Here is a 15,609-nt window from a genome sequence, read left to right as displayed (position 1 = left end):
TCCATTGTATGTATAATTGTTTGTTCTGTAATACTGTGTTCTGTGAAATTAAAATTAGGCTGATCCCCGCCTCCCCTATGGAACTTCATAGTTTCTTCATCTTGTTCAAAAGTATGCCTATTTGTGGGTTACCCCAAGGAAACGACAGGTGGGAACTTCTTTGATCCAAATGAGAAATAACGTGTTTGTTGTTAAGATTGATGCCCTAAAGTCTCGTGTCCTATAGTTGGTAAACAATTTGTACGAACGCTTGTGTTGTATAATATATGATATTTACTTCACATCTTGTTTTTTGCTCAGTTATGTGTTTTATTTTCTTTACCACAAACCAATAAACATAAAATCCCTGGTTATCTGTATGTAACTTAAGCATGTATGTGGTGACATACAAGTGGATCTATCTTGAGTGATAACCAAAATGGTCTGTAGTATATGGATATAGGAAGGAAACCTTATTCATGTAACGCTACGGATGCGACCCGCTTTGTGGAATGGTCACAAGTGTTGTGACTTGTCACAGATGGTCTGATCCTGATCATTCGTGTTGAGGACATGCGAGCGAGGGTATCCTATACAAAGAGTTTCTATAAGACCTGACCACAAAATTTTAACGTCTCGTTATATAACACCGTTCATGACATAGACTTCACTTCACTAGGATGACCACAGGTAACATAACCTCAATCCTGAGTGAGTTGAGAACTCCTGCCATTGAGGGCGCTTCTTTGATTTATATGGGTGCGAGTGGCCAAGTCGCCTATTCAAACCTACCATTTTGAGGATTCGTCTGATTTGGGAGCTGGGAACTCAACTACACAAGATGGAATTCACTTCTTCCTTGAAGTAGGGGTAAGTAGATAGATAGCTCCCTTAAGGGCTGATTCCAGGGCTTGAACGAGTGGTGTGACACACCTTCTCTTATCCCGAGAGGTGTTCACATATAGTTGGACTATGTTGTATTGTTCATTAAAGGAATCAGTGGTACCTAAGGAGTGAGATGTAACTATAGGGACAAAACGGTAAATTGGCCCAGCTGCACTTATGAGCATCTGTGAAGGGTCATCGTACTCATGATTCGTTATATCCAATGGGCACAGATATATATCTATGGTAAGAAGAGTTCAGCTGTCAGTCTTTAGTGGAATGCCTGACAATTAACGGATGGTGGATCTCGTGGCTAAAGAGTTTAGTCAGCTATTCACGGACGGAGCTTTGAGCCACATATCCATTAGGTCCCCTGGGTAGCTTGGATAAAGTCGAGAATCAGTGTTTGGATCAGTTTGAAATGTTCAAATTAAAAAGAGGGAGTTCGATTATATATGATATGATTAGACTGGTTAATTATATATGATATAATTGACTAAATATATAAGATACATTATTTTGAAGGAATTTAGATATAAATATGATTTATATCAAGTAGAGGAGAAATTACTATAGTAGATATGTGATATCAAACTATAGGGTAAGAATATAATATGATTATATTCATTAATTATTAAATTGGTTAATTATATGATAATTGGCCTAAAACTTCTCTCGGACGTGCGTTAGTGTGAGCAGCCGAAGTCGGTTATTGTAATCGAAGAATAAAATGAAAATTTGTTTCATTTTGTAAGAGTTCGAAAAAATTGGCATTGTGTGAAAACGTTACGATCGCATAGTTTGAGAGCTATACGATAATCGCTCATCGCCTAAACGATCGCACACTAGTCCCTAAACGATCGCATAGTGTGCCGCGTTTTCTAAATGATCATCTACCATTTACTAAACGATCGCTTAGTAAAACCTACACGATCGTGTAGCTTCTTCTAAACGATAAGCACTTAGCTATACGATAGCTTCTTTTCTCTCCCACTTACTTATCGTCTACACGATTTGCTCTTTCTCCAACCTCTACCAAATTCACCAAAGACCACTCTTTGGATTCTCACTCCGAGAATATCAAAGGCTCCATTCTGGTGGTGTCATCCTTGTTACTGTTCACTTGTTCGTGACTGTTCGCGTAGACAACTGTACTACTGCAACCGACTTGTATGCTGGGCAATAGAGTACGGGTGGAGGTCTTTCGTTGCGTAAGGGTTCCAAACTTGAAGAGGGTCTTCAATTGGTATGATAACTCTTTCCCTAGTATTTTATTGTTCGAAGCATGCGTTTAATTCGTGTGAATTTACATAACTGTATGTTAAAATGTATATGTTGTATTTCGATCACGGTGAAATCGAAAAGATACGAATGCGCTCATGGATTCTCTTCGTTAAGAGTTCCTTCATTTGTATCAACAAATGCTACCTTTTTAAAGAGGACCACATGAGGGACCATAAACCACGAAGCAAAATAGTGTTAAGTGAAATTTCTAATGAGACTATTAAGACTTCAACAAAGGTTGTTGAAGAGGCTAGTACATCAACAAGAGTTGTAAATGTCAGTTTATCTAGCCATTCACATCCATCTCAAGAGTTGAGAATTCTTCAATGTAGTGGGTGGGTTATGAACCCACCTGTTCACTACATGGGTTTAACAGAAGTCTAAAACATCATACCTGATGATGGGGTTGAGGATCCATTATCTTACAATAAAGTAATGGAAGATGTTGACAAGGATGAAAGAATTAAAGCCATGAATCAAGAAATTGAGTATATGTACTTCAATTCTGCCTGGGGGCTTGTAGATCAACCTGATAGGGTAAAACCTATAGGTTGCAAATGGATCTACAAGAGAGAAAATGGTGTAGATGGAAAGGTACAAACCTTTAAAGCTAGACTAGTGGCAAAGGGTTATACCTAGGTTGAGGAAGTGGTGTAAGACCCACACCTTACTTTTCCCTTTAATAACTATGTTTACTATTAAGTTAAGCAAAATGTTGGGTTAAGTATCTAAGTTAGATTGGATTTGGAAATCCCTAAGTAAAAGATGAGTTTGAAGCTGGAGAAAATGGTTAAGTAAGGAAGCTTAGCTTTCGTTCACATAATCCTAGCTTGACAAGGGAAATTTTCTCTAAGTGTTGATCATACTGAAGGATGCTTGAACATCGAGTAAGCGCTAGGCGAGCATCGAGTATAAGAGAGCGAGGAAGGAGTTGAGCATCGAGTATAAGTGATCGAGAAGGGTCGAGCATCAAGAAGATGTTATCAAATGTCGAGTATATGTGAGCGAGGAAGGAGGTGAATGTCGAAGGTGAGCGAAGAAGGCTTCTGTGTCGAGTTCGAGCGTCGAGTAGCGAGCACCCATCGAGTAAAAACATCACCCTATTTACTTTTCACAGTGAGAAATGAGTTACTCGAAACACTCAGATTTAAATGCTCAGTTTTAGACTTCTTTTTTAGTTATCTGGACAGATGGCCTAATCTCGGCCCTTGATCTCCCTTAATGGGTGAGATGGCTTAAGGAGATTCAGGTGAAGGGCTGGACAGTAGTATAAAAAGGAAGAGAAATTCAAGGGCTCATTTTTTGACGTTTTACTCGAGAAAAACAGACAAACTTGGTACCATTGAAAATCTCTTTGAGTCTAGTTACTGAAATGGAGCCCTTGGAAGGAAGAACTCGCCGGAAAGAAGGCCAGAGAAGGAAGAAAGGCTCGAAGGTTCATTTTAGGGCATTTTCAGGCACTCGCCAAAGAAACATAAATCTAGACCGAACCGCTTGGATTTTCGAGCTGAAACTTTAAGGTATTCTCGTAAACACATTTCCAAGTAAGTTTGTAAAGGAACCTTGGTAGGAAAAGGTCTCTGGTTTGAGTTATATATTTTGGGAAGTAACCCTAGAATCTTTACTTAAGTAGGAAGTTGTGGTTAGGGCTATTAGGAAAGATTTGAGGGCCTAGGTTAAACCACAAGAATTTTCGCACTAAAACTTTGAGGTAACATTGAAAACAAAATTCCAAACATGTTTGGAGAAGGAAATTTCATGAAATGGGTTCTAGTTTTCAAGTTATTTACGTTAGAGTTTGAATATGGAAAATATTGGACGATTGGGCAATCCATTGCCAAGTATGAGCTAAGTTAAAAGAGTAGTCTCAAAAGGGATGCCAAGTAGCAACTAAACTCTATTCTTTTATGTGTAGGAACAATGTCCATTGGAGAGGCCTACACAGCTTAGGAAGAACCAAGCCCAATGATTTGTGAATGACTAAATGTTTTCAAGTATATCCACAAAAGGGACATGCGGTTCAAATGAATTTCATGCTAATGTTCATGGTTTTTCCAAGCAATTAAAGTTATATTTGTATTTTAAATGAGTTTTGTTAATCCTAGTGTATATTAAGAATGTACGAAAAGAAATGCAATTACATGTTATTAATTGTGAAGCATGCATGTGACTAATAATGATGCTAGAATTTCCCATGGATGTTATGATTCTAATGTACAGGCACCAAAGGTATCTAAGGTATCTGAGGAAGTACCTAAGGTGTTGACGATACTTAGAATACTCCATGTACTCGTAGGTAGTTCTTTATAAGAGACCGAAGTATGGGTCTCCTGACCACAATTTTCATTAAGGGACCGAAATATGGGTCTCGCGGCCTTGAATGGATATTGGGAGCTTGAGCTATGAATGTTCATTCTCAATTAAGGTTTGCTAGCATGATAGATTATAACGCTATGATTAATGTATGTGACGATGCAAGTTGCTTGAGGTTATTTTCCAGCATGTCATTTATTTCACATTAAAGCATATAAAAAGTTTGAGAAGAAATGTATTTCTATGTGTCACTCACTAGGTAACCAGCTCACAGTTTTCAAATGTTTTCCCTTTTCCAGGTAGCAATCAGTTCCCTCGCAGTTGAATCCAATGCAGCTTGCCACCCAATGTTTTGTGACCTTATAAAGAAGGTTAGATTAAACTTGTTTTGATGTACACACATTTGGAAAGGAGTTGGGACTTGTGGAACTCATTTTCTTTTGGGACACATGTTATTTTGGTCATCTTATTTTCGTTGGACATATGTCTGTTTTTGGAACTGTATTTAAGAGTTGCATTGTTTAATTTCATGGATGTGTTTTGTGTCAAGTCATTGCATATTCAGGTTCAAGTAGGTTCATTTAAGTTAGGCAGTAAGTGCTGGCACCTAGGTCGGTAATTGTTGCCGTCATATCCTCTTCCAGTTTTAGAGGGTAAAATGGGAAGGGGTGTGACAAGTTGGTATCAGATCATAAGGTTTTAGGAATGAGGGAGAGTTCATGCATATGTTCAAGTCTCAGTGGTTAAAATCCCTAATATGTGTACTATCAATTAGGTAAAGATGTCGAGAAGAGGTGGCAGGTAGAGTGGGAACACTGACCCTACCGACCGTAAACCTAAGGTCGAGAGGAACTCAAGAGCGAGCAAGAGAAAGACCCAAGAACCTATAAATCAGGGCGACATCTGAGGGAGAGTCGAGCACTCCCTCGGTCAGAATAGATCCTCAGTTGGAGGACAGGGTGTTCGAAAAAATCACCCAAAGGTTGGCGGCCAGTGTAAGTATGGTACAGGCTGACCCGGAAAAGAAGTACGACATTGAAAGGCTCTGAGCCCTTGGGGTTACGACCTTTGAGGGAACGGCTGATCCTATAGAAGCATAAGTATGGTTTGACCAAATAGAAAAATGCTTCAATGTGATGAACTGCCAGGAAGACTGCAAAGTCGGGTTGGCTATATTTCTGTTGCAAAAAGGGGAAAAAAAAGTGGTGGAAGATAGTATCTGCTAGGCGGAATAGCTCAAGCGCCTTGTTGTGGCCTGAATTCAGGAAGATTTTTAGAACAAGTATTACCCTAGCACTTTTTGAGATGTGAAAAGAGATGAGTTCCTTAAGTTGGTGCAAGGAACTTTGACCATGGCTGAGCATGAGCAGAAATTTACCAAACTATCTCAGTATGCTCTTCCCATTATAGCGGAAGAGAAGAACCAATGTAGGAGGTTCGAGAATAGTTTGAGAAAAGAAATTAGAACTCCAGTGACTTCTACCGCTAACTGGATAGCCTTTAACCAGTTGGTGGAGATCGCCATTCGGGTGGAGCAGAGTTTGGCAGAGGATGAGCAAGCACAGAAGGACCAAGCGTTGTCTGTGGGCTTAGGGACAGGGGTTTTCAACCCCCAGCTTCAAGCTAGTTAGGTATGAATAGGTCTAAGAGCATGAATTGGCAGAGGTCTAAGAGGAGAAGACCTCAATCCTTGGCTAGTGCGACTAGTTGACCTAGTGAAGCATGTTCAGGCGAGTCAGTCACCAGTACAGACTGGAAACCCTTGTGTCAGAGCTGTGGTAAGATACATTTCGGGGCATGCTACAATAAAAGTGGAGTTTACTTTCAGTGCGGGCAAATAAGTCATTTTAAGAGAGAGTGCCCCCAGTTAACTCGAGGGGTCCAACCAATACAACAGGTGACCTCTCAAACAGTGAACCAGTCGAGGGGTGCTGGAAATAGGAGAGAGGGAACAAGTGGTGCAAAGCTGAAGTGTATGGCAGAACGACCCCAGTAACAAGGACGTGTGTACGCAGTTATTCACCAAGAAGTCGCGGAAGCCCCAAATGTAGTGACTGGTAATGTGACATTATGTAATCAGTCTGTTTATGTTTTAATTGATCCCAATGCCACACATTCCTTTGTATCTAGCATGTTGCATCGTATTTAGATAGGTTACCTAATGGTATCTTAGAGGACTTGTTTATCTCTACTCCTATGAGAGATGTAGTAGTAGTAAGTGATTGGTATAAAAGTTGTGACGTGATGATCGAAGGTCAAGATCTCTATGTGGTCCTAATTCCCTTAGACTTTCTAGAGTTGGACGTAATTCTTGGAATGGACTTCCTGGGTAAGTACCATGCTATTGTTGATTGCTATAAAAGGGAAGTGACCTTTAGGAGACTCTGGAAGTAGGAAGTAGTTCTTGTAGGATGTAAGGGGCTAACTTTGGGTAGCCTTATCTCAGCAGTAAAGGCCATGAAATTGATAAGAAAAGGATGTGAAGCGTATCTAGCTCATGTGGTGGTCTCCTCGGATGAAAAATTGAAACCAGAAGACATACTAGTAGTTTGAAGTTCATGGATGTTTTTCCTAAAGAGCTGTCAGGCTTGCCACCTGATAGGGAAGTAGAATTTTCCATTGACTTAATTCCAGGCATGACCCCTATATTGCAAGCTTCAAATAGAATGGCACCAACGAAATTGAAGGAACTAAAGGTGCAGTTACAGGAATTAGTTGTTAAGAGTTATGTTATACCCAGCATGTCACCCTAAGGAGCCCCAGTTCTATTTGTAAAGAAGAAGGATGGGCCCTTCAGACTATGTATTGATTAGTTGAAGGGAGCTACAATATTTTCAAAGGTAGATCTGAGACCAAGGTACCACCAGTTGAAGGTGAAGGAGACGGATGTCCCTAAGACTGCATTCAGGACCCAGTATGGCCATTTTGAGTTCCTGTTGATGCCTTTTGGCTTAACGAATGCTCCGGTCGTGTTTTTGGATTTGATGAATAGAATTTTTCACCCTTATCTCGACCAGTTCGTCATAGTCTTCATTGATGATATCCTGGTATACTCAGGTAACAAGGAGAAGCATGCTAACCATCTAAGAATAGTATTGCAGACACTGCGAGAGAAGTAGTTGTACGCCAAGTTCAGCAAATCTGACTTTTGGCTTGATCAGGTAGCATTTCCGGGGCATGTAGTTTCTGCGGCTGGGGTTAGTGTAGACCCCCTAAAGATAGAAGTCGTAGTAAATTGGGAAAAACCAAGCAATTTGTTTGAGGTACGTAGCTTTTTGGGCCTGGCATGGCAGGTTACTACAGGCGCTTCATGGAAGGTTTCTCGAAGATAGCCTTCCCACTGACAAGTCTAACCAATAAGGATGTAAAGTTTGATTGGACTTTGGATTGTGAATAGAGCTTCCAGGAGTTGAAGCAAAGGCTAGTTACAACGCCCATACTTATGTTGCCCACTCCCGGTGAGGAGTTTTTGATTTACTATGATGCATCCCCATAAGGACTAGGTTGTGTGTTGATGCAAAATGGAAAGGTGGTAGCCTATGCTTCTCGATAGCTAAAGAAGTATGAGGCTAACCATCCCACTCATGACTTGGAGTTAGTGGCAATTGTGTTGCCCCTAAAGCTTTAGAGACATTATCTGTTTGGGGAGGTTGCCATATTTTCACGGATCATAAGAGTTTAAAGTACATATTTGATCAGAAAGAACTAAATTTGAGGCAAATGAGATGGATCAAGTTGATTAAAGACTATGACTAATCGATTGAGTATCACCCTGGTAAGGCCAATGTAGTGGCTGATGCCTTAAACAAGAAGTCGAATGGGTCTAAAGCTACTGTTTGTTCAATAAGAGGGATGTTGATTCAAGAATTCAGGAATTCCATAGTGAATTTAGCAGTGGAACGGATAGGTGAATTGTTGGCCTCATTCTAGGTACGACCCACCCTAGTGGATGAAATCGTACGTGAACAGTTGAAGGATCTTAACCTCCAAAAGATAGCAGAGGAGGCAAGTAAGGGACTGAGAACGAATTTCCAAGTGAGGGGCAGATAGTGCCTTATTGTAGGAAGGTAGATTATGTGTACCGAATATGTTGCAGCTTAAGCAGGCCATTTTAGAAGAGGCACAAAGTTCGGTTTATGCCATGCATCCAGGAAGCACCAAAATGTATAGAATCTTGAGGAGATCGTATTGGTGGCCTGGAATGAAGAAAGAAATATCTGAATTCATAGACCGATGCCTAATTTGTCAACAGGTTAAAACCGAGAGACAAGACCCATAGGATTACTCAACTTGCTCACGGTGCCAAAATGGAAGTGGGACCATGTCATGATGGATTTCTTGTTTAGATTTCCTAGTACGCCCTCGGAGTATGATGGAATTTAGATAATAGTTGACAGGCTAACCAAGGTGGCCAAATTTCTATCAGTGAGAGTTACCCTTACCTTGGACCAGCTGGCTAAAATGTACATGGATAAGATAGTTAGCCAATTTGGAGCTCTAGTATCGATAGTATCAGATCGGGATCCGAGGTTTACCTTAAAGTTCTGACCTAGTTTGTAGAAGGCCTTGGGTACCAAACTACATTTTAGTACTACTTTTCATCCACAGACGGATGGTCAGTCCGAGCAGACAATACAAACACTAGAGGACATGCTAAGAACATGTGTCTTGCAGTTTAAAGGAAGTTGGGATGCACAACTGCCATTGGTTGAGTTTGCGTATAATAACAGTTATCACTCGAGCATAGGCATGGCCTCGTACGAAGCATTATATGGCAGACAATGCAAAACCTTAGTATGTTGGAATGAAGTTGGAGAATGGAAACCGTTGGGTTCAGAATTAATGCAACAAATGGCAGATACTGTGAAGCTTATCAGGGAAACTTTGAAGACAGCGCGAGACAGGCAGAAGAGTTACGCTGATAAGTGAAGGAGATATCTAGAATTTGAGGTTAGAGACCAAGTACTCCTCCAGTTATCCCAATGGAAAGGACTACTCAGGTTTGGAAGGAAAGGGAAACTGACTCCCCACTACATCGGACCTTACGAGATTATAGAACGAGTAAGCCTGACAACATATAAGTTATAGTTACCTCTGGAGCTAACACATATTCACAACGTGTTCCATGTTTCAATGTTGAGGAAGTATGTACCTGACTACACATGTACTGGTGGATTAACCAATTCAGCTCAGGGAAAATATGTCATATGACGAAGATCCAATTCAGATCTTAGACAAGAAAGAACAGGTGCTCAAGAACAAAACTATACCTTTAGTGAAGGTATTGTGGAATAATCATGGGGTTGAAGAGGCAACCTGGGAGTCCGAGGAGCAAGTACAGAATAAGTATCCTCAACTCTTCCACTAATTTATATAGGTAAATTTCGAGGACGAAATTTCTTTTAAGGGTGGCAAGTTGTAAGATCCACACCTTACTTTTCCCTTTTATAACTATGTTTACTGTTAAGTTAAAATGTTGGGTTAACTATCTAAGTTAGATTGAATTTGTACATCCTAAAGTAAAAGATGAGTTTGAAGCTCGAGAAAATGGTTAAATAAGGAAGCTTAGCTCTCGTTCATATCATTCTAGCTTGACAAGGGAAATTTTGGCTAAGTATTGATCGTACTGAAGGATGCTTAAACATCGAGCAAGCACCAGGAGAGCATCGAGAATAAGAGAGCGAGGAAGAAGGCGAGCATCAAGTATAAATGATCGAGAAAGGTCGAGCGTCGATTAGATGCTGCCGAGTGTCGAGTATATGTGAGCGAGGATGGAGGCGAGTGTCAAGGGTGAGCAAGGAAGGCTCGTGTGTCGAGTTCGAGCATTGAGTAAGGGCGCATGTCAAGCAAGCTCCCAACGTCGAGTTCCCCATCGAGTAGCGAGTCCTCCCATTGAGTATTTGACAAAGAGTCCTGAAATTGTCTGTCGAGTAAGGAAATCTCCCCATCGAGTTTCCCAATTGAGAAATGAGCTGCTTGAAACACTCAAATTTAAACCCCCAGTTTTAGACTTCTCTTTTAGTTATCTGGACAGATGGCTTAATCTCGGCCTTTGATCTCCATTAATGGGTGAGGTGGCTTAAGGAGATTCAGGTGAAGAGCTAGACAGTAGTATAAAAAGGAAGAAAACTTCAAGGGCTCGATTTTTTAACGTTTTACTCGAGCAAACCAGACAAACATGGTACCATTGGAAAGCTCTTCGAGTTTAGTTGTTGAAATCGAGCCTTTGGAAGGGAGATCTCACCGAAAATAAGGTCGAAGAAGGAAGAAAGAGTCGAAGATTCATTTTCAGGCATTTGCGGGCACTTGCCAAAGAAACATAGATCTAGACCGAACCACTTAGATTTTCGAGCTGAAACTTTAAGATATTCTTGTAGACACATTTCCAAGTAAGTTTGTAAAGGAACCTTGGCAGGAAAAGGTCTATCATTCGAGTTATATATTTTAGGAAGTAACCCTAGAATCTTTACTCAAGCAGGAAGTTGCGGTTAGGGCTATCGAGAAAGATTCGAGGGCCCATGTCAAACCACAAAAAGTTTCACATTGAAACTTTGAGGTAACATTGGTAATGAAATTCCAAACATGTTTGGAGAAGAAACTTTCATGAAATGGGTTCTAGTTATCAAGTTATTTACGTTGCCAATTATGAGCTTGGTTAAAAGAGTAGTCTCAAAAGGGAGTCCAAGTAGCAACTAAACTCTATTCTTTTATATGTAGGAACTACGTCTATTGGAGAGGCCTAAAAATCTTAGAAAGAACCAAGTCCAAGGATTTGTGAGTGACTAAATGCTTTCAAATATGTCCACAAAAGGGACATGCAGTTCAAATGAATTTCATGCTAATGTTCATGGTTTTCCAAGCAACTAAAGTTATATTTGTATTTTAAATGTGTTTTGTTAATCCTACCGTATGTTAAGAATGTATGAAAAGAAATGTAACTACATGTTATTAATTGTAAAGCATGCCTATGACTGATAATGATACTAGAATTTCCCATGGATGTTATGTTTCTAATGTACCGGGTACCGAAGGTATAGAAGGTATCTAAGGAAGTACCTAAGGTGTTGATGGTACTTAGTATAATCCACGTGCACGTAGGTAGTTCTTTATGAGAGACCGAAGTATGGGTCTCCTGGCCACAGTCTTCATTAAGAGACCGAAGTATAGGTCTCACGGCCTTGAATGGATGTTGGGAGCTTGAGCTATGAATGCTCGTACTCAACTAAGGTTTGCTAGCATGATCGATTATAACGCTATGATTAATGTATGTTACGATGCAAGTTGCTTGAGGTTATTTTCCAACATGTCGTTTATTTCACATTAAAGCATATAAAAGGTTTAAGAAGAAATGTATTTCTATGTGTAACTCACTGGGCAACCAGCTCACAGTTTTCAAATGTTTTCCCTTTTCCAGGTAGCGGTCAGTTCCCTCGCGATTGAATCTACTAGAGCTTGCCACCCAATGTTTGGTGACCTTAGAAAGAAGCTTAGGTTAAACTTGTTTTGATGTACACACATTTGGAAAGAAGTCAGGGACTTGTGGAATTTATTTTCTGTTGGGACATATGTTATTTTGGTCCTCTTATTTTCGTTGAACATATGTCTATTTTTGGAACTGTATTTAAGACTTGCACTATTTAATTTCATGGATGTGTTTTTGTGCCAAGTCATTACATATTTAGGTTTAAGCAGGTTTATTTAAGTTAGGCAGTAAGTGTTTGCACCTAGGTTGGTAACTGTTGCCATCATATCCTCTTCCGGTTTTAGAGGTAAACTAGAAGGGGGTGTGATAAGTGGACTATGGAGAAACTTTCTCACCTATTATCATGTTAAAGTCTTTTAGAATTCTCTTGTCTATTATCAAATACTATGACTATAGGATATGGAAAATGAACGTCAAGACTACCTTTTTGAATGGTAATCTTGAAGAAACCATCTACATGAATCAATCAGATGGATTCATTGAGCAAGGTCAAGAGAAAAAAGTTTTCAAGCTTAATCGGTCCATTTATGGATTGAAACGAGTATCTCGATCTTGGAATATAAGATTGATACTGTGATCAAATCTTATGACTTTGATCAAAATGTTAATGAGCTTGTGTTTATAAGAACATCATCAACAATTCAGTAGTTTTCCTTGTGTTGTATGTGGATGATATTCTACTCATTAGGAATGATGTAAGATTACTGACAGATGTAAAGAAATAGCTAGCCGCACAGTTTCAAATGAAAGATTTGGTCGTAGTTTTTTCTAAGAATCCAGATCGTTGTGATCGTAAGAACAATACGTTGGCCCTGTCTCAGGCATCATATATTGACAAGATGCTTGTCAGATATTCTATGCACGATTCCAAGAAAAGTTTATTACCTTTCTGGCATGGAATTATATTGTCTAAGAAATAGTGCCCTAAGTCTCCTCAAAAGGTTGAGGAAATGAGACAGATTCCCTATGCATCGGCTGTTGGCAACATTGTGTATGTAATGTTATGTACCATACTTGACATTTGTTATGCAATAGGGGTTGTAAGTAGATATCAATCCAATCTAGGATTAGATTACTAGATAATAGTCAAAACAATCTTCAAGTTGTTGGGATTGGTGTCCTAAATCTCCTTGTATCCTCGTAGTTCGTAAATATTGTATACACATATTGTTGTTAATAAAATAAGTGTTATTTTATCTAAAATCTGAGGTTATTTCATACAAGTGGATAAGGTTGTGTAAAGACATACAAGTGGATCTTGTTTAAATAATAACTTAAACAGTCTGTAATAGATGGATAAGGTTGGGTACCTTATCTTGGTGACACTACGGATACGACCTGCTTTGTAGGTGTTACAATTGTTGTAAAATGGTACAAATGATCTGATCTTGATCATTCATGTGAAGACATATGAGCGGGGAGATCCTATACAAAGAGTTTGTATAAGATCGGACCACAAAATTATTAGTCTCTTTATATAACACCGTTAATAATAAAGACTTACATTTCACTAGGATGACCGTAGGTGACATAACCTAAATCCTGAGTGAGTTGCGAACTCCTGCTCATGAAGGCAATCCTTTCATTTGTATGGGTGAGATAGGCCAGATTGCTAACTTAATAAGCCACCCATTTTGGGGATTCGTCTGACGAGGGAGTTGGGAACACAACTATACAAGATGGAATTTACTCCTTCCCCGATGCATGGGCAAATAGATAAATCGCTCCCTTAAGGGTTGATTCCGAGTCTTGAACATAGTGGCTATACCCTCTCTTGGCCCGAGAGAGACTTGGTCATAGTTGGATTATGACTTATTGTTCATTAGAGGGATCAGTGATACTTTTTTGAAGCATTCTATAATTTAAGAAAATACATATCTTGTTCTTATTTACTATAAAACTCATATTCAATGAAAAACGGAATTTGGGTCGATCTTTGCTTCCGCTCAAAGGATCTTTTTTGAAAATTTTCTTCACGAGTATCTATGGAGAACGATAGACTATATGCTTATGTATGAAGCTAAGCATTTAATCCTTATAGGATACACGTGTTGGGGTTGATGTCTTAAATCTCATGGGTCTTATAGTTTGTAATTGTAATGTACAAACGCTTTATTTATTTAATAAAATCTGAGGTATTTTATTCGACATTTAATAGCATTAATCCACAAAACCAATAAACTAATATCTGAGGTTATCTTTTGTAGCTTAAACATGTATGTAGAGACATATAGGTGGATCATGTTTAAGTGATAACCTAAATGGTCTGTAGTAGATGGATAAGGTTGGGTATCTTATTCTGGTGACACTACGAATAGGGTTACTTTGTAAATGATACAATTGTTGTAAAGTGCTACAAATGATCTGATCCTGGTCATTCACGTAGAGACATGTGAGCAGAGGTGTACTATACAAAAGGGTTTGTATAAGACGGACCATGAAATGAATAGTCTCATTATATAACACCGTTAATAATAGAGGTTTACATTTCACCAGGATGACCATAGGTGGCATGACCTGAATCCTAAGTTAGTTGTGAACTCCTGCCTATGAAGGCGATCATTTGATTTGTATGGGTGAGAGTGGTTAGATTGTTGACTTAATAAGCTTACCATTTTGGGAATTCGTCTGATTGGGGAGTTGGGAACACAGCTACACAAGACGAAATCCAATCCCTCCCTAATGTCAAAGTAAGTAGATAAATTGCTCCCTTAATGGCTAATTCCGGGGCTTGAACAATGTGGTGCCACACTCTCTCTTGACCCGAGATGGGTTTGGTCATAGTTGGGCTACGACTTATTATTCATTAGAGGGATCAATAGTACTTAAGAAATTAGATGTAACTACAGGGGCAATAATAGTAATTTTGGCCCAACTGTACCTACAAACAATTTGTGAAGGGTCATCACACTGTTGATAAATTATATCCAATGGACAAAGAAATATATTTGTAGTGCGAAGAGTGCAGTTATCGGTCTTTAGTGGAGTGATTGACAGTTATTGGATGTTGAATAATTTAATTAAAGGAGTTTAATTAGTTATTCAAGTACCATTGGAGCTTCAATCTATAAGTCCATAAGGAAATTTTGGATTAATTTGAATTGTTCAAATTAACTGAGGGAATTTATTATATGTGACATAATTAATTTAAATTAATTATATGTGTGATATAATTAATATAATGTATTTGATATATTATGATGAGATGAATTAAATATTTGAATATGATTCAAGTATTAATTACGTGAATTGGATTCAAATTTAATATAAATTTGATTTATATTAAATACCATGCATTATTGAGAGAAATACAACCGATAGATTATATTGTATTTGATACAACATTAAAACTATAGGTTATATGTTATATTTGATATTACATATAGTTTAGTATATACTATATGATAAGATTTTTATCATATATATATACACACACACACACACACATATATATATATGTATATATATGTATATATATGTGTGTGTGTGTATATATATATATATATATATATATTAAATAATTTATTATTTATTAAATTATTTTAAATTAACTTTTGAATTAAGGAAGGAGTTATAACTCTCTCCCCCTTTTTTTATCTCTAATCAGACGTGTGGAGTGAGGAGAAGTTATAGATCTTCATCTTCTTTTTCATCCTTTTAACAGA

This window comes from Benincasa hispida, chromosome 7, assembly GCF_009727055.1.
Source record: "Benincasa hispida cultivar B227 chromosome 7, ASM972705v1, whole genome shotgun sequence".
Lineage (NCBI taxonomy): Eukaryota > Viridiplantae > Streptophyta > Magnoliopsida > Cucurbitales > Cucurbitaceae > Benincasa > Benincasa hispida.
This window is presented reverse-complemented; position numbering follows the sequence as displayed.